At 41.9% G+C, this 27728-nt stretch overlaps 3 pseudogenes; 1 reads left to right on the top strand and 2 right to left on the bottom strand.

Moving 5' to 3' along the window:
- Nucleotides 1–374: 374 nt before the first annotated feature.
- LOC101598471 lies at nucleotides 375–7160 on the bottom strand (annotated as a pseudogene).
- A 62-nt stretch (nucleotides 7161–7222) lies between these two features.
- LOC101617898 lies at nucleotides 7223–7695 on the bottom strand (annotated as a pseudogene).
- Nucleotides 7696–15637: 7942 nt separating this feature from the next.
- LOC101617602 lies at nucleotides 15638–17432 on the top strand (annotated as a pseudogene).
- Nucleotides 17433–27728: the final 10296 nt, after the last annotated feature.

The raw sequence follows: 27728 nt of genomic DNA on the forward strand, positions 1-27728 counted from the left end.
GTCAACTTGATCTCTTTAGGAATCCACAGACATTCCTTATAAGTGGGTCCAGGAAGGATTAACTGAAGGAGGGATCCTTCTCCCACAGTGGGTGCCCCTCTCGGAGGGGGGCTTTATCTAAAGAAGCTCTGGGAAGGAAAGTATCTCCTCCTCCCGCCTGACGGCCAGTGCTGGGTGCTGCCTTCCCGCTGGACTGCCGAGCAGCCGCCCTCCAGGCCTCCAGGGCCGGACTGGGACTGCTGAGGCATCCAGCCTCGTGGACTGAGAAGCTACTGGGTTCCTAGACTCTCAGGCCTGCAACCTACTATTGTTGAACTTCCATAAACTAATCCAATAAATTCCCTTTTAATACAGTCCACTCTATGGTCTGTTCCTCTAGAGAACCCTGACTAATACAGCCTCTCTCCAGTGTGAATCCTCTGGTGGCGAACAAGAGCTGAGCTGTACCTAAAGGCTTTCCTGCATTCACTACATTCATAGGGGTTCTCCCCAGTGCGGATCCTTTGATGCTGAATAAGGCCTGAGCTGTAGGTAACCTTGCCTCCACACTCCCCACATTCAGTAGGGCTTCTCTCCAGTGTGGATCCTCTGGTGCTGATACAGGAGCAAGCTCTGGCTGAAGGCCTTCCCACATTCATTAAATTCATAGGGCTTTTCTCCAGTGTGGATTCTCTGGTGATGAATAAGCGTGGAGCTCCTACTAAAGGCCTTCCCACATTCATTACAAGCATAGGGTTTCTCGCCAGTGTGGATTATCTGGTGATGAGTGAGTGTGGAGCTCCAGCTAAAGGTCTTTCCACACTCATGACATTCGTAAGGTTTCTCCCCAGTGTAGATCCGTTGATGGAGAATGAGCGCAGAACTACAGCTGAAGGTTTTCCCACAGTCATTACATTCATATGGTGTCTCTCCAGTGTGGATTCTCTGGTGCTGAATAAGATGTGAACTCTGGCTGAAGGCCTTTCCACATTCACTACATTCATAAGGCTTTTTGCTGGTGTGGATTCTCTGATGCTGTATAAGGTCTGAAGTTTGATTAAAGCTCTTGCTACATTCATCACACTTATGAGGTCGGTATCCCATAGGGAGTCTCTGGAGAGAAGTCAAGTTGGAGCTCCTAAACTCATTACACGTCTCATCTCTTTCCCCCATGTGAGTGAGCTTTTCCTCAACTGTCATTTGACCAAGCACTTGTATTTTTCTATTCAATCTTTCTCCAGAGGAGCTCCCTAACTGCCCCTTCAGCCAAACGTCTTGTTCAAAGGCTTCTTCAAACTCAAGACCCTGAGAAATATTCTTCTGGAATGTTTCCAATATCATCTCACATGATTCTGTCTCATCAGAAATTACTTGATCATTTTCAGTTTTGGATTCACCATCAGCAAGAACATATTCCCATAATTCTCCAGCATCATGTCTCTGTCGAGGTCCCTCTGGGCAGGTTCCAAACGCTTCCACTCTTTCCAGATGAAGTATACTGCTACATCCTCAAATGTTACCAACTCCCTAAGGGCAGGGACGGGAGATTTAGGGAGGGGGCTGGATACAGATCAACTCATCCCCCCACCCCCCGTTGGACCCTGTCATGGACTCACACACCAGGGACAGAACAAAGAACAGAAGTTCTCTATTCTGCTTTTTTTGTTTTTGTTTTTGTTTTTGAGGGAGGGTCTCACTGTAGCCCAGGCTGACCTGGAATTCACTATGGAGTCTCAGGGTGGTCTTGAACTCACAGCAATCCTCCCACCTCTGCCTTCCGAGTGCTTGGATTAAAGGCATGCGCCACCACGCCCGGCTATTCTGCATTTTTAATGTATGACTTCTAGCCAAGATTATAGTGTTCTTGTTTTTCATCTTAAAAAAAAAAATAAGGACAGAGTATGAACAGAAATAGCCTATGGACATAGATAATGGTGCTCCAAGAGGTCATGGATTGTTATTAGAAAATTTTCAGTGCTCAGTGTGGAATACCTTCCAAGGAGGATCCTGATGCCCCCCAAATATATGCCATTATCAAGTCTCTTGGTTACCTACCACAATTAGATGGTAAGACCCTATTGCAGAAGACTCCATAGCTTGGGCTGCAGGTTAGTGGAACTCAAGCTGAAGCTGAGCTGGAAACCTCTTCTCTGTTGACTGGCTGCCAGAAATAGCTATGCTGCATGTCACATTTTGGGAGAGAGAAGTTATTAACAGTGTTAAACATCAGTAGACCATGCAGACCTTAAGATTTGCCAGCCAGGCCAAATATGCCGACTGGTGCAATAGTGGTATGTCTCTTATGAGGGAAATGAACTGCTCTCTAATTGGACTGAAGGCCCACTCCATGGAAGGGAATACATATCTAGTATTCTCTGGTTAAATGCATATATTATACCCACCAAATTGCCTTCTAAGCACTTTTTAATGTTTAGACCCATATATAAGTTCTTCTTTTACTTTTGGCTAGAGAAGCTTCTCTTTTCATATGGCAATGACCACTGTGGTGACTCAAGAGTCACCATAAGCCAGGTGTGGTGGTGCATGTCTTTAATCCCTGCACTTGGGAGGCAAAGGCAGGAGGATCACTGTGAGTTTGAGGCCACCCTGAGACTACATAGTGAATTCCAGGTCAGCCTGGCTGAGCAAGACATGTTGGAAAAAAAAAATCACATACTGCTGAAAAGTGACAGTGGAGTGTTCAGCACTCAGACATCTCAATATCACCCTCCAAGTCTCAACATTCATTGTGGAAAAGGTGACAGAAAGAATGTAAGAGCTAAAGAATACAATCTTCCAGACACAAAATGACCCTAATTCATAACCTCACAGTAATTGACACTACCTACACAAGACCTTCATAATAGGAGGAAAAGATAACATCAAAATTGAAAAGAGACTAATTGAAAAGAACGGATTCAATACAGGGTGGATTTGAGAGGGGGAGGACAGGGGATGGTAGGAATTATGGTTTATTGGCTATACTTATGAAAGCTGTCAATAAAAGGGTTTAAAAAAAAACTTAACTAGACATGATGGCACATGCCTTTAATCCCAGCACTCTGTAGGTAGAGGTAGGAGGATCATCATGAGTTAGAGGCCACCCTGAGACTACATAGTTAATTCCAGGTCAGCCTAGGCTACAGCAAGACCCTACCTTAAAAAAATATAATAAGTTCATTTTTGTGTAAGCTGCCATACACACACACACACACACACACACACACACACACACACACATATATATATTCTGATTGTTACAGACTGGTCTTGGCTTGGTGATTGGCCAATGCAAAGGCTGACATCTGTCTGTATTACAGGTGATGTCCAGTTGCATTACAAAGAAAAGAATAATTTGTCATCTGCAGAGTCTCAGTGGAGGATATTGGGTATTTCATGTAAGGGCTCCATAAAACCTACTAATCTGAAGAAGTAAAGGACTGGAGACACAAAGTGAGTATTAGCAAAGAATGCTCACATTTACATGAGCTGTTAGGGTCTAGTTGCTCCAGGTTATAAACATATGAGCCAACTGAGGCTCAGAGAGGATGAATAAGAAGAGCTTAAGCAGTTCTTAACATTTGCTACACATGGAATTACACAGGGAACTTCTAAAACAGACTGATGCTTGGGCTGCAATCCAATCCAATTGAATCAGTCTTTTGGAGTGCAACCCAGGGACGCAATTATTTCTGAAAAGCTTCCCAGGTGATAATAATATGTAGCCACATGAAGCACAGAGCTATCCTTAGGTAGGGATATGAGAGAGAGGGAGAAAGGGAAGAAGAGAGACAGAGAGAGGGAGGAAGGAAAGAAGGGAGAGAGGAAAGATAAAGAGTGGAAGGGAGAGACACAGCTTCTAGTAAAAAAAAAAAGAATGGTACATTGGTTTAACTTGGCTGGTTTAAGGGCTTTGAACAATACTAGAGAATCTTCCATGAGCTAATGCTTCACAGGTGCCTCCAAGTGTCTCAAGATATACTCAATAAATGATAATTATCATCACAGCTATTGTTGATGGAGAATTCCTAAACTATTACTTTAATGGTAATCATTTCATTTACCTCCTTCACTCCCATTCCCCCATCTACCTATATGAAGCTGGGTTCAAATTAGATACTTAAACCACATCTTTTTCTTGGGAATATGGAGTTTTCTTATTATTAGCTTCTCTGTGTGGGAGTTTTAGGAAAAGGGAGAGTGGCAAGGAACAGAGAGAATCAGCAGTGGATTAGTGGTGTGGGAGAGACAGCTGTGAGACAGGAATTTCAGTGGGGTGAGAGAAAATATAAGAGAAAGAAAGAAATAGGGCATTGTGTAGATAGGAAAGCAGATGGGAGGTTGACACAGACAGAGAATATGGACCTTACTTCAGAAAAATAGAGAAAGAGAATGGAACCTGGGGGCGTGCCCTTGGGGCACGGCACCATATCAGGAGGGTGTTGTGGAGGCAAGCGTTAGTGTTCAGGAAAGGTGCCAGTTTGGCTAGATCTCCTGTTGAATTTTGACCAGATGGTAAGGGAAAGAGGAGGATTGGTAGGGAGCCCTGAATCTCGAACATTCCAGCATCTTTCCTTAGATAGAAAAGAATAGAGGACTGGAGAGATTGATCGGTGGTTAAAAGCACTTACTTTTAAAGCCTGCTGGCCAGTGTCCAATTCTCAAGTACCCACCTAAAACCAAATGCACAAACTAGTGCCTGCATCTGGAATTCATTGCAATAGCAAGAGCCCCTAGTGAAGTGAGTACATACTGTTTGTTCTCCTCTATCTCTTTGTCTCTCATAAATATAAGGCCTGAAGAGATGGCTTAGCAGTTAAGCACTTGCCTGTGAAGCCTAAGGACCCCAGTTCGAGGCTCGATTCCCCAGGACCCATGTTAGCCAGATGCACAAGGGGTATCACACATCTGGAGTTCGTTTGCAGTGGCTGGAAGCCCTGGCGCACCCATTCTCTCTCTCCCTCTCTCTCTCCCTCTCTCTCTCTCTCTCTCTCTCTCTCTCTCTTTCTCTCTGCCTCTCTCTTTCTCGCTCTCTCTCTCGCTCTCACTCTCAAATAAATAAATAAAGATAAAACAAAAAAAATTTAAATATTTTTAAAAATAAGAGGGACAACATTTGGAAGGGAGCCTTATGAGGTGGGGTGATGGATGGCATGATCTTAGGCCTAACTTCCTTTGGTTGATAATAGAACAGCATTATTTTGGAGGGTTTTTAATTGCACGGTGTCAGGGTTCCTTGTATTACGAGGATAAAGTGGTCTGGAAGAATCAAGTCAGCAGAATTTACAAAGGGTCCTGTAAATACAAGAATTAAAAATGATTATCGAGGAAGCAACAACTGGACCTGCTAAAATGGATCATGTAAGCAGGAAGGCCAGTAGGAGTCTCTCATCTTTGGAGAGGTGTTTGTACTTAACAGCACTGGCAAGTAGAAAAGCAGTAAGTGTGGGGGAGTGCTGGCATTCAAGAGGATGAGTTCTAACTTGAAAAGAGTAGAGCTAGGAGAATTCAAACTCGGAACAACAGGTGTCTTTGTTGGTCATGGACATGTCAAGTCATATACAGAAAAATAAGCAGGATAGTTTAATATAGCCCCAAATAATTCTGGCTCTGGACTGATACCATTTAATTCTCTACAATTGCTGCAGTCCATTGTTGAGATTCTAGTAACACAGGAGTGGCTTCTGGGAGCCTCAGCTTTTGGTGCCCTTTTGTCAAGCAGCATGTTTCATTTTGTGCATTATGTACATGGCAAGTTTCTGTCTTACATGGTTAGGAGGCTCTTTCCTCATGTCTGGTGAGGCTGAATAGGCAGGTAGGAAGATCTTCAAGAGGATGAGACTTAATAGGTCTGGATTATATTAAATCTGTTGTAGTTGCCTTCTCATTGCTGGGATAAAGCACCCAACCAAAAGCAGCTGGTGAGAGGAAAATTTTTTTCTTGCAAAATACCTCCAATTTTACTCATATTATAAAAGTAGTAAGTGACACTGTACTACAGGAAAACACACAGCTTAGCTTGTAATTCATCTTTAAAAGTCAGAAGTCACATGAAAGTCACTACAGACTCATATTTACTATAAAGGTTGTAATCAAAGGTACACATTAGGAATTGAACTATTGTTTTTTACTTTATTGAGATGTGACACACATGTTTTTCCATAGCTAACCATTTACCAAAGCTAACGGGTAACAGCAAAGCTGTGCACTGCCTGACTGAGCTGAGCTCCTCAGTGGGAGCACTGTCTTGGCAGGGGAGAGTTTGACAAGTTTAAGAACTTTCAGAGCCCCCCACTGACCCCACAGAAAACTTAGCACACTGGGTTATATGGGAAGGACGTTAAGCAAATATGCAGAGACATACTTAACATGCTATAAGAACAAGATGCTTTTGGGATTTCCAGCATTACAGCCAGTTTTCACTGGGTCCTGGAAAGAGGCACACCAATGTAGAAAACACTTTTGCACTCACAGCATTAGCAACTAATAAGTCAAAGTATATAATACTTTGATCTTTAAGTGGGTTCCAAGATCATATCCACTAGGTTAGCCTGAGTTTTCATCTATAAAAAATAGTTTTTTGAAAAAGCCCTTAAAATAGACTTCTAGATACAATAGGATCCACATGGAACAGCAGAACACAGGATTGTAAGGATTGCAAATGGAATGCTAGGACTTCGTTTCCACAAGCAGCTTTTAGGTAGAAGACATCTCTCAGTATATTCCTACAGCCAAGCCAAGCTGTGATCATAGAAGATTCAAAAACCAGGACAGAAAATTGGTCCCAGTAACACCCTAGATAAATACTCCCAAACAAAAACCTTATTGAGGCCAAGGCCTAAAACCAACCCACATACAAAAGATCTGTGGTGCACACAAAGAATCATGCAAAACCTGCCATGACAAAGGGCTCATGATGATGGGTTATCTGTGTTGACATTTTGTGTTTGCTGGGGAAGGGCCTCCAGCTGAAATGGCCAACATGAGCCTGCTCCGGAGGAGTCTGATTAAGAAGCCCTGGTAGAGGTACCTGCACAGGGAGCTAAGGTGACTGAATAGGAGGTGTTTCAAGATAATAGGGTGAGGAAGGTCAGTCATGGTGTTGGTGACCCATCAATACTTCACCTGAATGAAGGGCTGTGGCACAGTTGGTCTTTCCAAGATACATCTTCTGCTGTCATGAGCCCATGCCTGTGAGCCTGCTCGGAATGATCCCCCTGTTGTCTGGAGGTGAGACCTAGTGCTATAGGTTGTTCTGGAAAGCTTCTGTAGAAGGTGACTTGCACAGCGAACCCACTACCAGGCCACTGCTTGAATCCAGCCCATGGCCATCCTTTTCTGCTCTGTCGTCCAGAAACATTTTCATAAAATCCAGAAAGTCCATGAATATGAGAAGCATGTCAAATATGTCACCAGCCACATCTTTAGTATGCTGCAGTGAAAGACTGCCATGTTGATTTCAGGGATCTGCTCCAGCAGCTGTTCTTGGATATACTTCTCTACCAGGGAACTGTATTTATTACAGATGGGTGTATAGGTGAGTTTATTTTCTTCTGTGTCTTCAAACTCCTGGTAGCACTTGTCCATGAAGTTTCTCTGCAATAACTGGAACTCAGCATCCATGATGATGTCTTCTAAACATCCAACTATGGCATCAAATTCTGCATCAGAAGCATAGAAGGACAGCGCGAAGCTCTCTTCCTCTAGAGTGTCCATGGCCATGGTGCTGCATACACCAGTGCCCACAAGCAGACCCATTGGCCCCTACCTGGCCTGCAGCCTGGGCCCAGCCTCTTGCCTCTACTCTACTCTGCCAAGCCCCCAAACGCATCAAGGGGGTGGGGGAAGAACACCTCATTCATTCATGGCCCAGCATGGTGCACCTGGACTAGAGGAAAATTTTATTTGGCTTCCAGTCTTGAGAGGAAGCTTCATGATGGTGAGGGGACAGCATGGCATGAGCACAGGCTGGACATCACCTCTAGCACAACAGGTAGAACACAGCAGCAAGACAATGGGCTGAGCTACAGCAAGGAAGAGCTGCCTATAATGCCCAAAGCTTGCCTCCAGCAACACACCTCCTGGAGCAAGACTCTACTTCCCAAATTGCCATTAGCTGGAGACCAGACATTGAAATCAAATAAGTACATGAGGAGACATTTAAATGTGACACATGGTGTGAGTGTTACAGGTAAGGTTGAAAGTAGTGAATAACAGGCAGTAGTTAAGAAACATAGGATGCTGTCTGCAGAAGTAAGGAAGAAGAGCTAATTGAAATTTCTGAAAATATGAATATTTGGCTTAAGTAATTAGGGAGTTTAAGCAACTAGTAGCTAAATAAAAGTCTTCTATTTGGTACAGGCTAAAGGTTTTTAATTTTTTAAAAAATGGTGAAAGTGTATCAAGTTGAAAAAGCTAAAAGCTTTGGTTACTATTGTCATTTGTTTACTTTACCATAGGAATCATGAACTTTTGTATAATTAGGCCCAATTTTCTCTATAAGTATATTCTGATGCTATAGCAAACAACATATTTATGTAATGGGAAAACATATAAACTAAGTACAAATTAATTGTAAATTATTAGAGACTTCAGTTGGTAAAAGCAAGAAGATAGTTAAGAAAAACCTGATTGTTATGGGCAAAGAAATATGTTACAGCAAATAACATAAAGGTTTAACCTTATGGAAGACAAATCAATTTAAAATTATTGTTTGCAAACAATTTTGTAATAACATCTCAAAAGTATAGCAATATCTAGAAGATCTGTTGTAAACAGAGAATTAGGCATTATGGAAACACTATTAAGAACAGAATCATGTTTAATAAAATTTAAAGTTTAATTGTAGAAATTTAACAACCTCTACTGATATAAGTTTTACATATATCTCAATCAGGAGTTCTATAACATTTAGTCCAGGCATTTTATTTAACTTTATATATATATATATGTAAAATATGTTTAAATATATTACCTCTTTTATCTGTCTAGAATCAGTTCTCTGGATAGAAAGAGTGGTTCTTCCCTTTTTAAAATTACTATGGTAAAAGGAAATTGAGTCACTTGTTTAATGACCTCTAAGCCTAATGTTTGACTGGGTATCTATAATTGTCCTTGTTTGAAGAGTTAAGAATCCAAATTACTTAGTAAATGGCTATCATCTGGATCTGGTTTCTTCAGTCTGGAAGACAAGAAGAGGGTTCTGAAGTCTGCACACTTGTTGGCATTTAGGCCTGGGGGGGGTAAAACAGGAACCCCAGAAAGTCAGTTATACTAGTCATATTTTCAGCCTTTATGTATTATTTAAAGAAAGCTTAAATAATAAGAACCCAAATGGATTAAATTGTTGTTATATCCTTATAATGAAAACCCAGGAAGATAAAACTAGAAGAAAACATGTATATTATGTTTAGTAATCATAAGTAAAGTTTAAAAGCATTGAGACTTTTAAAATATAAAGCATTTTTTTTTTGCTTTATCCATAACTGTTAATATACATGAAGGGTAGGCAATATATCTAACTATTTATATTTAAATAGAACCAATATTATTTGTAGCCAAGCATGGTGGTGCATGACTTTAATCTCAGCACTAGGAAGGCAGAGGTAGGAGTATTACTGTGAGTTCAAGGCCAGCCTGGAACTATCGAATGAGTTCTAAGTTGGTTTGAGCTCGAGTGAGACCATGCCTTGAAAACAGACAACAAAATTATTTCTTTTTTTTTTTAAATTATTTATTTATTTATTTGAGAGCAACAGACACAGAGAGAAAGACAGAGAGAGGGAGAGAGAGAGAATGGGCGTGCCAGGGCTTCCAGCCTCTGCAAACGAACTCCAGACGCGTGCGCCCCCTTGTGCATCTGGCTAACGTGGGACCTGGGGAACCGAGCCTCGAACCGGGGTCCTTAGGCTTCACAGGCAAGCTCTTAACCACTAAGCCATCTCTCCAGCCCAAAATTATTTCTTTTATAAAACTTAAATAGTAAACCAAATGATGACTATTTGACAGAATTCCCATCATTCAGTTTAACAAGACAGGAAATTACTTTTAAACTGCACATGACATTCTATTAATAGAGTTTACATTACCACAAGCAAGAAAAATAGTGACAGAACAAAGACTCAAACATCTTGAAATCAAATAAGTGCATGAGTGCATGAGGAGACATTTAAATGTGACACATGGTGGGAGTGTTACAGGTAAGGTTGAAAGCAGTGAATAACAGGCAGTAGTTAAGAAACATAGGATGCTGTCTGCAGAAGTAAGGAAGAAGAGCTAATTGAAATTTCTGAAAATATGAATATTTGGCTTAAGTAATTAGGGAGTTTAAGCAACTAGTAGCTAAACATCTTTCATCTTAATCTTGTAATTGTAGTCTTTAGCATAAAGGCATTTGACAAAGAAGAGGCAATTTTTTTATTCATCATATTTACATATGTCCCTCAGTCTATAATATCTGTTTAACTTATTCAAACCTTTTATATATTCCCCCAAATTGGGAAAGAGGTGCCAATGCCGATACAGGAAGCCTTTAGAACACCAGCCAGACAAAACCTGGAAAGAACCTCTCCTCGCCATATTATAATCAAACTACCAAACACACAATCCAAAAAAAAAAAAAAAATACTGAAAGCAGCTAGAGAGAAAAGTCAAGTTACCTACAAAGGCAAGCCCATCAGGATTACAACAGATTACTCAACACAAACTTTAAAAGCCAGAAGGGCTTGGAGTGATGTATTCCAAATTCTGAAAGATAACAACTGTCAACCAAGGTTACTTTATCCTGCAAAGCTATCCATTCAACTAGACAGAGAAATACGGACATTCCAAGACAAAAGCAGGCTAAAGGAGTATTTGAAGACAAAACCAGCTCTACAGAAAATACAAAGAACTCAAAAAGTTCGATAATAAGAAATCAAACAAGCCAATCAAAAAATGGGCTATGGAACTAAATAGAGAGTTCTCAAAGGAAGAAATACAAATGGCATATAAGCACCTAAAAAAAATGTTCTACATCACTACTCATCAGGGAAATGCAGAATAAAACTACATTGAGATTCCATCTAACTCCTGTCAAATTGGCTACCATCATGAAAACAAATGATCGTAAATACTGGCAAGGATGTGGAAAAAAAGGAACCCTTCTACACTGTTGATGGGAATGCAATCTGGTCCAGCCATTGTGGAAATCAGTGTGGAGGTTCCTGAAACAGCTAAAAGTTTATCTACCATATGACCCAGCTATAGCATTCTTAGGCATATATCCTAAGGACTCATCTCATTACCTTAGAAATACTTGCTCAACCATGTTGATTGCCGCTCAACACACAATAGCTGGGAAATGGAACCTGCCTAGATGTCCTTCAACTGATGAGTGGATAATGAAGATATGGCACATTTATACAGTGGAGTTCTACTCAGAGGTAAAGAAAAATGAAGTTATAAAATTTACAGAAAAATGGATGGATCTGGAAAGGATTATACTAAGTAAGGTAATGTAGGCCCAGAAAGCCAAGCACCACATGTTCTCCCTCATATGTAGATCCTAGCTACAGATGATTGGGCTTCAGTGTGAGAAGGAAAAAACTCAGTATCAAAGGCCAGTAAGTTAAAAAGGAGATATAAAGGGAAGAGAAAGGAAGGGAGGAGGGTACTGAATAGGTTGGTATTGTATATATGTAAGTAGAATGATTGAGATGGGGAGGTGATATGATGGAGAATGGAATTTCAAAGGGGAAATTGGGGAAGAGGGAGGTTATTACCATGAGATATTTTTTATAATCATAAAAAATGTTAATAAAAATTGAGAAAAAAGAATCAGAGGAAGATTTAGAAATATATATATATATGCAGGTACTACATGTTTTTATAATAGCTTTTGAATGACATCTTCCTAATATTGGTATTGGAACACAATTTTATATTACCTGTGCTATTAGCATATAAATAATATAAATATAAAATTGAATAAAGTTTTCTTGTTAAACTACACTCAATAAAAAAGAAAGATTTTAAGTTGGAAAAACTCAAGCAAGTTAAAATAATAGGCAGTGAGACTGTTTTAGCTTGCTGAAGCTGCTATTGTCAAACACATTAATAATAATAAAGAAGATGGCCCAACTGTTTTACATTAAAACAATGGAGAGGATGCCTGAGAAAAGACTATGGTAGAAATTAAAATTCTTTTAGAAAGAGTTGTCTAAAGAAGGAACCTGTTTTTCAAGGTTATGATTTATTTTGACCCTGAATTAAGATTATGGCTGTGTCCTGTATACCTGGTATTGGTTTTGGAAGCATGAAAAATGTGTGGAGTGGTCATGAAGTGCACACACAATTCCAGAAGCCACTGCTAAAATGCAGCATGAGGCAAGGCATGATGACCCTGAGGCTGGTAAAGCCACTGGAAAGACTGTGGTTTGCATGGAGACCCCAAAATGTTTTGGATATACCAGGACTGTGCAAAGGCTACTACGGAGCCTGTTCACTAGGTATGGAAGTTTTCCCTGGCTACTCAGCCTAGCTGGAAGGACACAGTTGGAAAATCTGGATACTGTCAGTCACTGGTTACATCAGACTTGAACTGCTTAAATTTGATGTTTGCTTGATGGCTGTTGAGTTTGCATTGTTCCTTTCTCTCCTTGTTATGCCTTATAGGAGTTGAAAATGTTTACTCTGTGACTTTATATGTTGAAGTATATAATTTGTTTGATTTTACAGGACTCACAGCTAAGAGACAATCTTAAATATCAGATGAGACTTGGAACTTTGGAACTATGTTAAGTTGATAAAGACTGGGGACCTTTGAAATTGGACTGAGTATAATTTCCAGTGTGAGGTGGTTTTGAATCTATTAGGGGGCAGGGATAGAATAGAGCAGTTTGAACAGAAGCCCCCCAATAGATTCAGGAGTATATCAAGCTTCTTACATTTCCAGCTACCTGGCTAGAGGAGGTGTCACTGGGTCGATCCCTAGGTTCAGCCCTAAGGTATGATAGTGGATTTGAAATTTCAGTCAAAAGATATGCAAAGTGCCTGGGTTCCACCTGGAGTTCCTGAAGTGTGCTATGTGGTATGGATTTGGGGTTTTGGGGCTTGAGGCTTCTCTCTGCTTAGGCCTGTGAGAGCAGGCAAGCTTCTTCAATTCTGGAACTTCCCTTACATCTATAAATTTCAAAAAATACCTTCTTCCATTGCTGTGCCTGGTTTGGAAGTGCATCTAAGTGACCTGAGGTTGTCTACTACAGATGGTATCACAGATAGAAAAAGAATTGGATATAAAATAACTCAGTATATTTTCTTCTTTACTTGTAAACAATGTCTATTTTAAGAATAACATCATCCCCTGGGATGAGAGGGCAGGTTTCCTTATCTCCTAGGGTGTTTATAAAATCAGGGTGATGTCTCAGTCTCATGTAGGAGAGAGAGGGTCATCAATGGAGTCCTAACATAAAGGCAATGACTTATGACAATCATTGTTCCCTTGTGAAATCTCCTCTAGGCCCAGAAAGAATTCATTTAAATATTGGAGAACCTGAGCTTGAGTAAGGGCACAAATAATAATAACTATTGTCATTAGACAGTAAACTTTCTTTCCTTTCTTTCTTTTCTTTTTTTTTTTCTTGGTTTTTTGAGGTAGGCTCTCAGTCTAGCCCAGGCTGACCTGGAATTCACTATGTAGTCTCAGGGTGGCCTTGAACTAATGACGATCCTCCTGTTGAAGTGCCAAGACCCTCAGGATGTCACCCAGAGATCCACCACAAAGAACTGAGATGGTCACTCCGATGCAATTAGCAGCAAGTTTCCTTTATTGTAGTGCAAGCCAAGGCCTGGGCCCAGTCTCCACACAGACCCACGCAGTGGGTGTGAGAGAGTGAGCCTCGACTCGGGGGTGGGTCAGGGGTTATAAAGGCAAAAACCACAATTCTGCATAATAACACGACCTTTGCATTAATTGGGTATTTGGGGATCCCATGGTTAGGGACTTTCCACTCATGGCCAGACTGGTTGGGTGTCTGGGGCCCCATGGTTAGGGATTTTTGACTTAGGCTGTCTGGTGTTTTACAGATCTAACCACCAAGTTGGGCCGGGGCTTTTCGTGGTAAAATGTTCCCCTCGAGTTCCCAGTATCTGCAAGGGAGGGGGATTTCTCGGAATTTAAGCTGAGCATACTGACTACCATGGCTACCTGTTTTAATATGGCAGTACTACTGTCAAGCTGCAGTGCTGGCAAGCAGGGTTACAGAACCTAAAGGCAACATGTTAATTTCTTAAATCTTACATTCCCTCCTCTTTATGTTTCTTGAGGAGCCAATCTTGGTTCCTTATATGTTGTCATGCTCATGAACAGCAACAGTATGGTATTGAGCCCTGAGAGCCATCAATTGGACTGAATTAACATGGTCTTTGACAAATCTGACAAGCCTATTAAGTATGCAGGGCCCTATGGTGAGTATAACTAAGGAAATAGCTAAAGGTCCTATTAAGGCAGATATTAAAGTAGTAAACCATGGGGAGTGGTTAAACATGGACTCAAACCAGCCTTGAGAATTTTCTCGTTCTCGTTTTCTTTTTGCTAGACCCTCTCACACCGTTGCCATGGAATCTTTAACCACACCTGACTGATACACATAAAGACAGCATTCTTCTCCCAAAGCTGCACAGAGACCACCTTGTTGAAGGAAAAGTAAATCTAGCCCTCTTCGGTTCTGTAATACTACCTCAGATAGAGAGGTCAGAGACTCCTGAAGGTGAGAGACTGAAGTCTCTGTCCGCTCTATGTCTGCACCAATAGCTGTCCTCAGGCTGGAGTAATAACTTTTCTGAGTAACTAGGGCTGCCCTACCGGTGCCCACCCCAGCTAGTCCAGCCCCAAATATAAGGCCTATGATGAAAGCCCTGATGGCCTCTCATTTAGTTCTTTTCAGCTGTGGTTGTTCAAAACGGGCAAATAACTCATCGTCTGTATGGTAAAGGTGCCTGGGCACCAGTGTAACCAGCACACAAAAATCTCGTGACTGATTAAGAACTTTTAGTTGGACACAGGGAGTTAACTCCGTGGAACATGCCCACCACATATCGGGGGAAGGGAGAAGATAGGCAGACAGGTGATCAGGCTCTTGCAAAGTTGGATCTGATCCAGGGGCACTGTTCCTATACACAGTCCCTGTCCAATGACAGATGTTAAAGTTAACTGGGCTTTTTGTTGCCATCTACAACTAGAAGCATCATTAGCACTTGTATAATTACCATGTCCTGCAATGCCCTCATAATATGAGGGCTGAATGTCAGCAAAGCCAACAAGCAGCAGTAAATTCGGGTACAGAAGCATTTAAAAATCAATCTGTAGGAGTGACACTCTCTGGCTCGTCGCTCGGCCGCAGTGTTTCCTCTTTCTCTCTCGCTCTTTCCCACCGCGTCGTCGTTGTCGTCGTCGTCTTCTCTTGCCTTTTTTCTCGTGTTTTTTATTTTGCTTCCCCTCTGCTTCTTCTTGCTCTGCTGCCCGCGGTGTGACGAGGCCCACTCCCCTCCTCCCACAGCCCGCGCCTGCCTCCTCTTTTTGTCCTCTCCCCTCGCGCCGCTCAGCTGGTGTCCGTGCCGCGCTTTCCCCCCAACGTCGTCCCCGCAGCCTATGGCCCAGGCCACCTTGGATATTTCTGCTCAAGGTAACCACATCCCTCTTTAAAAATTCCGCCGAAAAAGAAGACGCTTTACCCGACTCTTTGGGCCGTTATCTCACGGAGAGCTTTCTGACCAGGTATACAACTACCCAGAGGGCCTAGGAGAAGTGCTGTATAGAGAGCAGTTCGACTTCAACGCTGAGCCACCTTGGGAACCTAGCTGATGATAGGTTCCATCTCCTAACTTGTCCATTTTGTTGCATATTCTAAGAACCCAGACATAGGCTTGTGGCCCGTCTCTTGTTTTTCCTGGTTTATGACTTTCGGCTTTGTGGAATATGGCTGAGATGAAAGGATTTATTGACGATGCAAACTACTCAGTTGGCCTGTTGGAAGAAGGAACAAACCTTGGAAAAGTTATTGATAACTATGTATATGAACATACCCTGACAGGGAAGAATGCATTTTTTGTGGGAGATCTTGGGAAGATTGTGAAGAAACACAGTCAGTGGCAGAATGTGGTGGCCCAGATAAAGCCATTTTACACAGTGACGTGCAGCCCTCCTCCAGCTGTACTTGAGATTTTGGCAGCTCTTGGAACTGGATTTGCTTGCTCCAGCAAAAATGAAATGGTTTTAGTGCAAGAATTGGGTGTTTCTCCAGAAAACATTATTTACATAAGTCCTGGAAAGCAAGTTTCTCAGATAAAGTATGCAGCAAGAGTTGGAGTAAATATTATGACATGTGACAGTGAAATTGAATTGAAGAAAATTGCACAACATCACCCAAATGCCAAGATTGTTTTTCACTAGGTTCACTTGATTCATCCATCGCTGGATTTGGGAGCACTGGCAACATAATGAACACACTTCCTACAATCTTCAGGCTTCACATGTGCTGCTGATGATGTAAACCAACTCTGCCCCAATCATCTTCCCCTTCTCTTAGGGTCTTACTCCATATTGCAACAGAAGATAGTATTGGAGGTGAAGATGGTAACATGAAGTTTGGCGCTACACTGAAGAACTGTAGGCATCTTTTGGAATGTGCTAAGGAACTTGATGTCCAAATAATTGGGGTTAAATTTCATGTTTCAAGTGCTTGCAAAGAATCTCAAGTATATGTACATGCTCTGTGTGATGCTTGTTGTGTGTTTGACATGGCTGGAGAATTTGGCTTTACAATGAACATGCTGGACATTGGTGGAGGTTTCACAGGAACTGAATTACAATTGGAAGAGGTTAATCACATTATCAGCCCACTGTTGGATATCTACTTTCCTGAAGGTTCTGGTATTAAGATAATTTCAGAACCTGGAAGCTATTTTGTGTCTTCTGCATTCACACTTGCAGTTAATATTATTGCTAAGAAAGTTGCTGAAAACAATAAATTTTCCTCTGGAGTAGAAAAAACCGGGAGTGATGAACCAGTCTTCATGTATTACATGAATGATGGTGTTTATGGTTCTTTTGCAAGTAAACTTTCTGAGGACTTAAATACCATTCCAGAGGTTCACAGGAAATACAAGGAAGATGAGCCTTTGCTTACAAGCAGCCTTTGGGGTCCAACCTGTGATGAGCTTGATCAAATTGTGGAAAGTTGTCTTCTTCCTGAGCTGGATGTGGGAGACTGGCTTATCTTTGATAACATGGGAGCAGATTCATTCCATGAGCCATCTGCTTTTAATGATGTCTAGAGGCCAGCTATTTATTACATGATGTCATTCAGTGATTGAAAGATGCTGGAATTACTTCAGACACAATGATGAAAAACTTCTTCTTTGCACCTTCTTGCATTCAGCTGAGCCAGGAAGACAGCTTTTCCATGAAAGCTTAAGCAGGCATTAACGCTTCTTTAGATCTGAAGTCCCAGGCTAAGCTTGTCTGGTCTACATTCCAGTTTGGGGAAAAAAAAAAATCAATCTTATTTTAATTCTCTTGAAACAAATTCATAGTAATAGCTATTTGGGACCAGACAAAATCAGCTGTCATCTATAATTCATTGGGGGTAATGGGAGATTTAGATAATGTATCCAGATTTAACTTATCAGTTTGTCCTACCCCTTAAGTGTTGAAAATAAAATATGCAACAAAATGGATAATTTAGTGGAGATGGAAGCCCATTAATTGGGTTCCCCATTAAATCCTTTACATAAAGTACATAGTTTTTATACTAAGGATTTGTGTTAAAACAGTCTTGTGAAGTTAATGTCTTTCACCCAGATATATCAGATGTAAGTGGAAGACCAGTGTGACTTCAATTAGATACGCTTAGTGTATTTAGAATATGTAAATTTGTGCTTTGAACTGTAGTTTAATAAATGTAAAGTTGCATCATAGTATTTGTTGTATTTGACCTAATGTAACCCTTGTATGATTGCAATAAAATTTTGTGTAGATTTTACTGTTTTTTCAGGCTAAACTTTGGGGAAGGGGCTAGCTAGCAAAAGGAGTTTTGAAATAGATGTGTATATGGTCTGTTCTGAGGGTTAGTTTTCTTTATAGCCCATTTAAAGTTTGATTTGACTCAGTACATTTTTCAGTTATTTAATTAATAATTTAAGCAAAGTGTTCGGTAAATCATTGTGTGAAGTTCAGATTCAGTTTAGAGAGTTGATGTGCAGTAAGCATGATGTTAACAATTTAACACCAAAAATGTTCACCTTGCATAAGCCAATTGTAATAATAGGTGTTTCTGTATAGATAGGGTGCATAGAGTACATTAGTAAATCTTTGAATCACAGATCTTCCCGCTAATATGGAAGATTGCATACTTTGAATAAACTTAGTGTGGGGTAGGATGTGAAAATGCAGAGAGCTGCAGAGCACTAAAACATAGAAGGGCTTACATCTGTATCTACAAATCCGATGCCCCTTTGCTTAGAATATTCAAGGGGGTTTGGGAGTGAAGCACACTTTCTTCAATTACTCAAGTGAGGGTTTTTGTTGTTGGTTTAAACTATTTCTTTAGTTTCTTATTTCCCATTTGTTCAGCTTAGTAATTACTTTTCTTTTTGTACTAAAACTTTATGGTGGTTGAGGGAGGGAGTTAGCAACACTAACCTGACAGTTTTGCCAGTTTTGCTTTGTTCATTGCTAGTATATTAGTAATCCTAGATCTCAGAATCACAATAGTAATAAACAATCTCTACAGGGGTCATTTTTTCCTAACTTATTCTATGTTCAAATGTGGAATTTCTGTCTCCCAAGAGGAAATGTGACTTCACTTTGGTGCCAATGGACAGAAAATTCTACCTGTGCTACATAGGAGAAGTTTGGAATGCACTTAAATAACTGGTTTTTACACCTTGATTTTAAGGTGGAGAGAAATTGATCATGAATCTCTAATTTCAATCTCAAACCAGTAGGTGCTTAATATTTTTGATTTAATTAATACCCATTTGGATATCATGGGTTCTATTAATTACAGGATGAATTTAGGATCCCAGTCCATTGTCATCTTACTGCCCTTGGACTTTTCCAAGGTACAGTATGGGGTTTTATGCAAAATTCCAAGCTACCATGCAACTTTTTTAAAATTGTAACGAGGAGGGGGAATAGTTCCGTACCTTTTTAGTGTTGTCCATTGCGGTCCAGAAATGTCAAACCTTTCTAACAGTGGTACAACTTTGAGTCCCAAGCTTGGTGACTATGCAGGCTTGAGTTTCATGGCATTTCAATTCTGCCATTTATATAGGAGAGCTATTGTATGTGAAACAGCCCAGAATCGCAAATGTCACATGTGGATGATATGGTAACTTTTTTTTTGTTGTTGTTCATTTTTTATTTATTTATTTGAGAGCAACAGACACAGAGAGAAAGACAGATAGAGGGAGAGAGAGAGAATGGGTGCGCCAGGGCTTCCAGCCTCTGCAAACGAACTCCAGACGCGTGCGCCCCCTTGTGCATCTGGCTAACGTGGGACCTGGGGAACCGAGCCTTGAACCAGGGTCCATAGGCTTCACAGGCGAGCATTTAACCGCTAAGCCATCTCTCCAGCCCGATATGGTAACTGTTAAAAAGGACCTGTATTGTATTTGAAGACTGTTTGCCATAAATTTAAATTTTAAACCTATGTATTTCAATTTGGTATGCTCAATAATAATGTAAAATCTTTTATATAATAGTGTGATCTCAGTTCAAAATTTAGGTGAAAATATAAAACCCAAATGATTTCTATATATAGTAAGTTGAACTGTAAAGGTAACTTGTGTGATTCTGAATACACAGATAAAATGTTTTTATTCCTCACCTTTTACTCTGATGCTTCTGTCATGAAATAGACAATAGATTTTATGAATAAAAAAAAATCAGTAGGAGTGCTCTAAAAGGTCAAGGAGGGGGTTGATTTCAGAGGGATGGTTAAGGGTGGGGACAGGGGGAGTAAGGGAAATAGGGGAAGGGTCAGTGGAGAGGGACAAAGTAGGCAATGGTTGAGGCCTGGGGAGTATAGATAAAGGCTGGGCCAGAACTTTATTTGGGCCTATAGGTGGACTTCTAGGGTAAGAAACTCGTAAACGTACTCCCAGGAGTCCTGTTTCATGTGAGCCCCAGCCAGTTTGGTACAGTTTCAACCCCCAAATTAATCCTTGTTGCCACCTTTGATCTTGTTTGCCTCGATCAGTAAAGGAAAGTTTAATCTGGTTACAATGTCCCTTTCCATCCCTTTCTGAGAGTCCTCTTAGAGGCCCCAATTGTACTTTTAAGCAAGGGGGCTTGGGACCTCTGGTTATGTAAATTAAATCATCCTTTTTTGGTGCCTCCCACCATATGTCTCCTGTGGAAACACAGGCCCATGATTTACAATAACAGTTCTCCAACACTTTTTACAATGCTTTTTGTCAGTTATCTATCCTGGGCAAACATAAAAATTGTGTTTGTGGAGGAACCTATCTACAAAAGATACCTCAATAAAGGTTCCCAGCTCAAAATATAATTCTGGGAACCAAGTCCAGAGAGGGTATATACCAGTGGTAGAATTTTAAATCTCGGAGGTGGCTACATTGTATACCTCCCATGTTAAATTGAAGGGAACATGTGGGTTAGGGGCAATACACACAATTGGTAACATGAGAACCATCAGGAGTGTCTAGGGGCTGGAGTCCAGAGGTAACATCTCGGTGGAGACGAAGCTTGAGAGGATCTTCTGGATCTGGGTAACTCGTCCAGGCATCTCCCGCCTTCCAGGGGACCACCTTTACGTGGGTCCAATGGATCCATGATGTTATACCGTCCACCTTTACAGCTGTAGGAGTAGTCATTAACACGATGTAAGGACCCTTCCATCTGGGTTCCAGACTTCTCTGCTGGTATCTCCTGACAAGCACTTTGTCTCCTGGCTGAAACCTGTGGGGTTTGGGGGGAACAACAGTTTCATAAACAGCTCTTAGGTGGGGCCAGACCTTTTTATGGGCAAGCTGTAAGCGCTTTAAATGAATTAGGTCTTGGTTGTCCATCTGCATTAGGAGATGGGTCTGGAGGCTTAGGATGATGGAAGGAGGTACTCCAAACATTATTTCAAAAGGGGTTAGACACATGTGATATGGGGAATTCCGGACCCTAAACAGAGCAAAGGGGAGGAGAGCCACCCAGTCCAAGTCCGTCTCCAAAGCCAATTTAGTCAAAGTCTCTTTTAAAGTTCTATTCATTCTCTCTACCTGTCCTGAACTCTGAGGGCGATAGGCACAATGTAATTTCCAATTGGCCCCCAGTGCAATGGCTACGCCCTGACTTACCTGTGATATAAAAGCCATTCCACTATCTGAACCTAAAGAGACTGGGAAACCATACCTAGGCCGTATTTCTTATAGTATCTTCTTAGCAACAACCTGGGCAGTTTCAGTCTTAGTGGGGAAAGCTTCTATCCATCCAGAGAAAGTATCTACAAACACTAAAAGATACTTGTATCTTGACTTTCCAGTCTTAATTTCAGTAAATCCCAATTCCCAGTAGGCCCCTGGTCTAGTTCCTCTTAGCCTAGCTCCTGGATTGGAGGGAAGAGCAGTAGCATTAGTCATACAGCAAGGCTGGCAATTAGACACAACTTGTTCAATAATTTGGCTAGCACCCTGTATTTTTAAGTGGGAGTTTCTCAGAAACTCCTGCATCTGCTTGATTCCCAAGTGAGTGGAGTGATATACCTTCTTTAGAATTCTTTGTCCCAGTCTTTGGGGTAAAATTAGGCGGTCATCTTCTGTTTTCCACCAGTTATCTGATTTATTAGTTCCTTTTAGTTGGCTAATCCAAGCCAGATCCTCTGTAGAATATTTAGGGACATCAGGGAGCTTTCTGCCTCCAGGGTCAACCAGGACAGGGGTCACCACCTTAGCAGAGAGGGCTACTTATTTAGCTGTCTGATCAGCTAGGTTGTTGCCCTGGGGAATTAGTCCATCCCCTTTCTGATGTCCTAGGCAGTGGATAATAGCCACCTGAGTAGGACCCCAGAGGGTTTGGAGTAGATCCAGAATTTCTTGTGTATTTTTAATAGTTTTTCCTTCTGCTGTTAAAAGTCCCCTTTCTCTGTATAGTGCTCCATGGACATGAGCCGTAGCAAATGCATACCAGCTGTCTGTGTATATACTTAATTTTTTGTTGGCTCCCAGTTGTAAGGCTTTAGTGAGGGCTATGAGTTCTGCCTTCTGGGCTGAATTGCCTACTGGAAGGGGTTCCACCCAAATAACATCTGTCCCCAAAGTGACTGCTGCTCCCACATATCTGTGTCCATCTTTGATGAAGCCACTGCCATCTGTGAGTCAGGTCACCTCAGCATCCTTCAGGGGGGGTGTCCTTGAGATATGGCCTCATATTGTATGCATGGGCTAGTATCTACACGCTGTCATGGAAAGGAGCATCCAGGTCTGGATCAGGTAGCAGAGTGGCTGGGTTCAAAGCTGTGGGAGTCTGGAATTTATTCTGGCTGGATTTAAGAGCAAAGTCTGATAATGGACCATGTGAGCATTGCTGAGCCAATGGTCAGGTGGTTGTTTCAGTACCCCTTCAATAGCATGAGGGGCTGCAACTGTTAAGTTTTGTCCCAGAGTCAGCTTGTCTGCATCCTTGACTAAAAGGGCCATGGTGGCTATAATTCTCAAGCATGGGGGCCATTCAGCTGCAACAGTATCCAATTTCTTTGACAGGTAGGCTACAGGTTGCCACCAGGATCCCAAACTCTTGGTGAGGACTCCCTTTGCTATTCCATTATGTTCATCTACAAAAAGCATAAATGGCTTAGTCACATCAGGGAGGCTTAAGGCAGGGGCTTCTAAATGGTGTATCTTTAAGTCCTCAAAAGCCTATTGGTGATGATCTGTCCATTGGAAAGGTTGAGTTTCCTTGGTGGCTTCATATAGAGGTTTTGCAGTTCCGCGAATCCAGGGATCCACAGACGGCAGAAGCCTGCTGTACCAAGTAATTCTTGTACCTGTCTGGCTGAAGTTGGCATTTGGATCCAGAGAACAGTTTCTTTTCGTGCAGCTGACAGCCAGTGCTGGCCATCCCGTACCCCAGGTAGGTCACCTGCTGCCTGCAGACTTGAGCCTTTTTGGCAGAAGCTCGGTATCCCAATTTACCCAGAGTCTTCAAGAGATCTCTGGTTCCTGCCAGGCATGTCTCTTGGTCCACAGCTGCCATTAAAAGATCATCTATATTTTGTAGAAAAGTTAGTCCTGGGTTACGTACCCAAAAGTCCAATAGGTCCTCATGTAAGGCCTCATCAAAAATGGTAGGGGAATTTTTGAATCCTTGAGGCAACCGAGTCCAAGTGAGTTGGCCATTGATTCCCATGTCAGGGTCATGCCATTTGAAAGCAAAATACAATTGACTCTGTGGGGCTAAGGGTAGGCTGAAAAATGCATCTTTCACGTCCAAAACAGTATATCAAATCAGTTCAGGTGTTAGACTTCCTAATAGGGTATAAGGATTAGACACTATAGGGTAAATGTCTATTACTCTTTTGTTAACTTCTCTTAAGTCTTGTACTGGGCGGTAATCACTTGAGTTAGGTTTTTTTACTGGTAGGAGGGGAGTGTTCCAAGCTGACTGAAAGGGCTTTAAGATCCCTGATTGAAGAAGCTGCCTGATGTGGGCAATAATGCCTTGTTTGGCCTCTAATGGCATGGGGTACTGATGAACCCTGACTGGAGTACTTCCAGGTTTTAGTTCTATGAGTATGGGGGTCTATGTTGTGCCCATCCCATTCCTCCAGTTTCTGCCCAGGCTTGTGGGTAGTCAGTCAGCCAGAAAGGGTCCAGGGATTCTGGGCCCTCAGCATACTTTTGAAAGAGCCTATATTCTTCTATTATGTTGGTAGTCATGAGAGCTTGTATTGAAGTGTCTGTCGTTGAAACTTTTGCCCCTTGCTCTGAGAATGAAATTTGAGCTCTCATTTTGGACAGTAAGTCACATCCTAGCAGTGGGTATGGACACTCCGGTATGACCAAAAAGGAGTGAGTTACTTGATTGGTGCCTAAATTGACAGTTCCTTTAGTTGTTCAATGATAGGGTTTTAGTACCCATAGCCCCTTGGACCCATGTTGTTTACTCAGTCATGGGTCCTTCTGGCTGTAATATTACCAAATTTTCAGCTCCAGTATCTACCATAAACGTTCTTTTTTCCCCTCCACCTCAAGGATTACCCTGGGCTCAGGGAGGGGAGCTGAGCCCCTTCCCCTTCAGTCGCTGTCTTCTTGAGTGGTTGTCAGGATATTTTCCCAGTTGTTTCCTTTTTATTTTTTGACAATCCCTGACCCAATGTCCCTCTTCCTTGCAATAAGCACATTAATTTTTTCCTACCTTAAGTTTTGTCCCAATCCGAATGGGGCCTGTTGGATTTCCTGTAGCTTTTAATTTTTTTTTTTTTTTTTTTTTTTTTTTTTTTTTTTTGGTTTTCTAAGGTAGGGTCTCACTCTAGCTCAGGCTGACCTGGAATTCACTAAGTATTCTCAGGGTGGCTTTGAACTCTCAGCGATCCTCCTACCTCTGCCTCCCGAGTGCTGGGATTAAAGGCATGCACCACCACACCTGGCTAAAATTTTCTTAAGTTCTTCATGTGTTTGTCCTGCTGCACTTCTAAAATCTTAGTTAACTTTTTTTCTTATCTCTTTTCTCATCTTAATCTCTTTTTCTTCTGGACTTACTCTTATCAAAAACCTTCTCCATCACTGCAACCAGTTCCCTAATATTCCTTTCCCCTAGTCTCTCTAATGACTGTAACTTTCTCCTAATGTCTGGGGAAGCCTGATTGACAAAAGCAAACATAAAAGTTCCGGCTGACTCTCCTGATTCAGGATCATAAGGGGTGTACCTGCAGAAGGCTTCCTGAAGTCTTTCTAAATAAGCAGCTAGACTCTCATCAGGTCCCTATCTAATGTCATATACCTTGGACATATTTATGGGCTTTCTTGCTGCTACTTGGAGACCTGCTATTAGAGTCCAGCGATAGACCAGGAGCCTCTCCTTACCTTGTGCCATGTTGTAATCCCAATCAGGATGGGTGATTGGGAAATAACTATCAAAAATGGCTTGATCTGGGGTGGGGTTTCCCGATGGTCCTGGGACGAGTTTGCAGGCATTCTCAATGATCCAGTTTGTTTCCTCTGTGGTAAACAGGACCTGTAGGAGCTGCTGACAGTCATCCCAGGTAGGCTGGTGGGTAAAAAGTAGTTTCTAACAGATTAATCAATCCCCTAGGGTTCTCAGAGAAAGGACCATTCTGAGAACGCCAGTTATAAAGGTCACTAGTGGCAAAGGGCCAATAGTGGAAAGATTGGTTTCCATCTATATCAATAGGTCCAGCTGCGTGCAGCAGCAAAGCCACAGAAATATCTGGAGCCTGTGGGGTAACAGCCGTGCAGCTCCGTGTGGCCTGTGCTGGGCCGTCTGGGTTAGGAGGAGGTGCAGCGGGGGCCTGTGCCTCCGCCAGAGGTTGAGGGGTAGGGCAAGGGCAGCATAAGGGGGAGGAAAGCTGTCTGTTTCTTCGGTGCACCCTACAAGAATTGGGGCTGAGGCTCCTGCAGCCAACCTGGCATCCCTTTTCTGTGTGGATGTTAATACCTGTAAGGGAGAGAGTGAGGAGGGAATAAATGACTTTACCCAAGGGGGGGGGTCTTCTATCAGGTTCCTCCAAGCCATAATATAAGGGATTTGATTGGGGTGTCCACTCCTAGGACGAAGAACAATTTTTTCAACCTCTAGAATGGTCTCTAGATGAAAGGTTCCCTCTGGTGGCCACCCTACATTAAAAGTGGGCCATTTAGAAGAGCAAAATGTAATCCATCTGTCTTTATTAATGTTTACCCCACTGTTATAGGCAACTGTTTTGACGTCCTTCCAGTGTGCAAGACAGAGTCCTAAAGGGGAGGAAGGAATCTGTCCCGTGTTATTTAGTCAAGTAAAAACAAAAAAAGTCCATAGAGAAAAAAACAATAAGGAGATACACAAATATTAAATGGACATATCAACTCAAGAAAGAAGCGTCCGTAGGAGGAGGGCAATGAAGAGACACACAACTATCAAACAAACACATAGGGCCCCAAAAACAGATCTATGCATAGCAGAAACAGGTCTGTGATGGCCAGAAGAGCCTGAGTCCTTAGAGAACTGCTCAACAATGCCAAACACAGTACGGATGGGAGCAGATCTCCCTAGCAGGTTTGCTACAGCCTCCAGGACAGAGAACCCTCTCAGACGAGGGGGCAAGATGTCTCGTGCTTCCTCCAGGTCTGTCCTCTTTGGTGCATCCACCAGGACGTATGACCTGATCAGAAACCAGAAATCAGAGACAGATGCAGCTAATTAAGAACAACAGCTGGCCAGCAAAATGAAGACAAAAGAAGAGCACTCAAAAAAATAATAATGAAAATAAAAACTTACCTGACCGGCCAGGAGGAAACTTTTGGGGTCTCAGATCCTCTCCGGAGGGTCTTCTGGGGATCCTGGATGAGCCCCCAATGAAGTGCCAAGACCCCTACCTGGGATCAAGACCCTCAGATGTCACCCAGGGATCCACCACAAAGAACTGAGATGGTCACTCCGATGCAATTAGCAGCAAGTTTCCTTTATTGTAGTGCAAGCCAAGGCCTGGACCCAGTCTCCACATGGACCCATGCAGTGGTTATGAGAGAGTAAGCCCTGACTCAGGGGTGGGTCAGGGGTTATAAAGGCAAAAACCACAATTCTGCACAACAACACGACCTTTGCATTAATTGGGTATTTGGGGCCCCATGGTTAGGGACTTTCCACTCATGGCCAGACTGGTTGGGTGTCTGGGGTCCCATGGTTAGGGATTTTTGACTTAGGCTGTCTGGTGTTTTACAGATCTAACCACCAAGTTGGGCCAGGGCTTTTTGTGGTAAAATGTTCCCCTCGAGTTCCCAGTATCTGCAAGGCAGGGGGATTTCTCAGAACTTAAGCTCAGCCTACTGACTAAAATGGCTACCTGTTTAATATGGCAGTACTACTGTCAAGCTAGAGTGCTGGCAAGGAGGGTTACAGAACCTAAAGGCAACATGTTAATTTCTTAGATCTTACACTATCTCTGCCTCCCAAGTACTGGGATTAAAAGGCGTGTGGCACCATGCCCAGCTATAGATAGTAAACTTTCATTCATTTAACTTTTGTAATAAACCTTGTTTATTTCTTTATTTATTATTTGAGAAAGAGGGAGACAAAGAGGAAGAGAGAAAATGGGCATGCCAGGACCTCCAGCTGTTACAAATGAACTCCAGATGCATGCACCAACTTGTTCATCTGGCTTACGTGGGTACTGGGAAATTGAACCTAGGTACTTTGGCTTCACAGGCAAGCAACTTAACCACTAAGCCATCTCTCCAGCCCAATCTTTAAAAACAAAAAATAATTTTTTTAAGTCATAATGTCCTTGGTATTTTTATACTAATTCCTCACAAACTGAAAACAAACAAACCATAAACATTTCTCTTGCTGCAACAGGAGGAATTGATATTTTCGTGTGAACAATTTTAAAGCAAGCCAAGTAATTGTATAAAATTTAAATTTTATGACCATGACTGGACCTTTCTGCACTTAACACAATGGAAATGTTTGTTTTTTCCCCAAAGGAAAAAATTCTGATTTGTCACTATGTTGCAAAGTAGAATAGAGTTCAGGTACCTTCAAG

The sequence above is a fragment of the Jaculus jaculus genome, chromosome 11, assembly GCF_020740685.1.
Source record: "Jaculus jaculus isolate mJacJac1 chromosome 11, mJacJac1.mat.Y.cur, whole genome shotgun sequence".
Classification (NCBI taxonomy): domain Eukaryota; kingdom Metazoa; phylum Chordata; class Mammalia; order Rodentia; family Dipodidae; genus Jaculus; species Jaculus jaculus.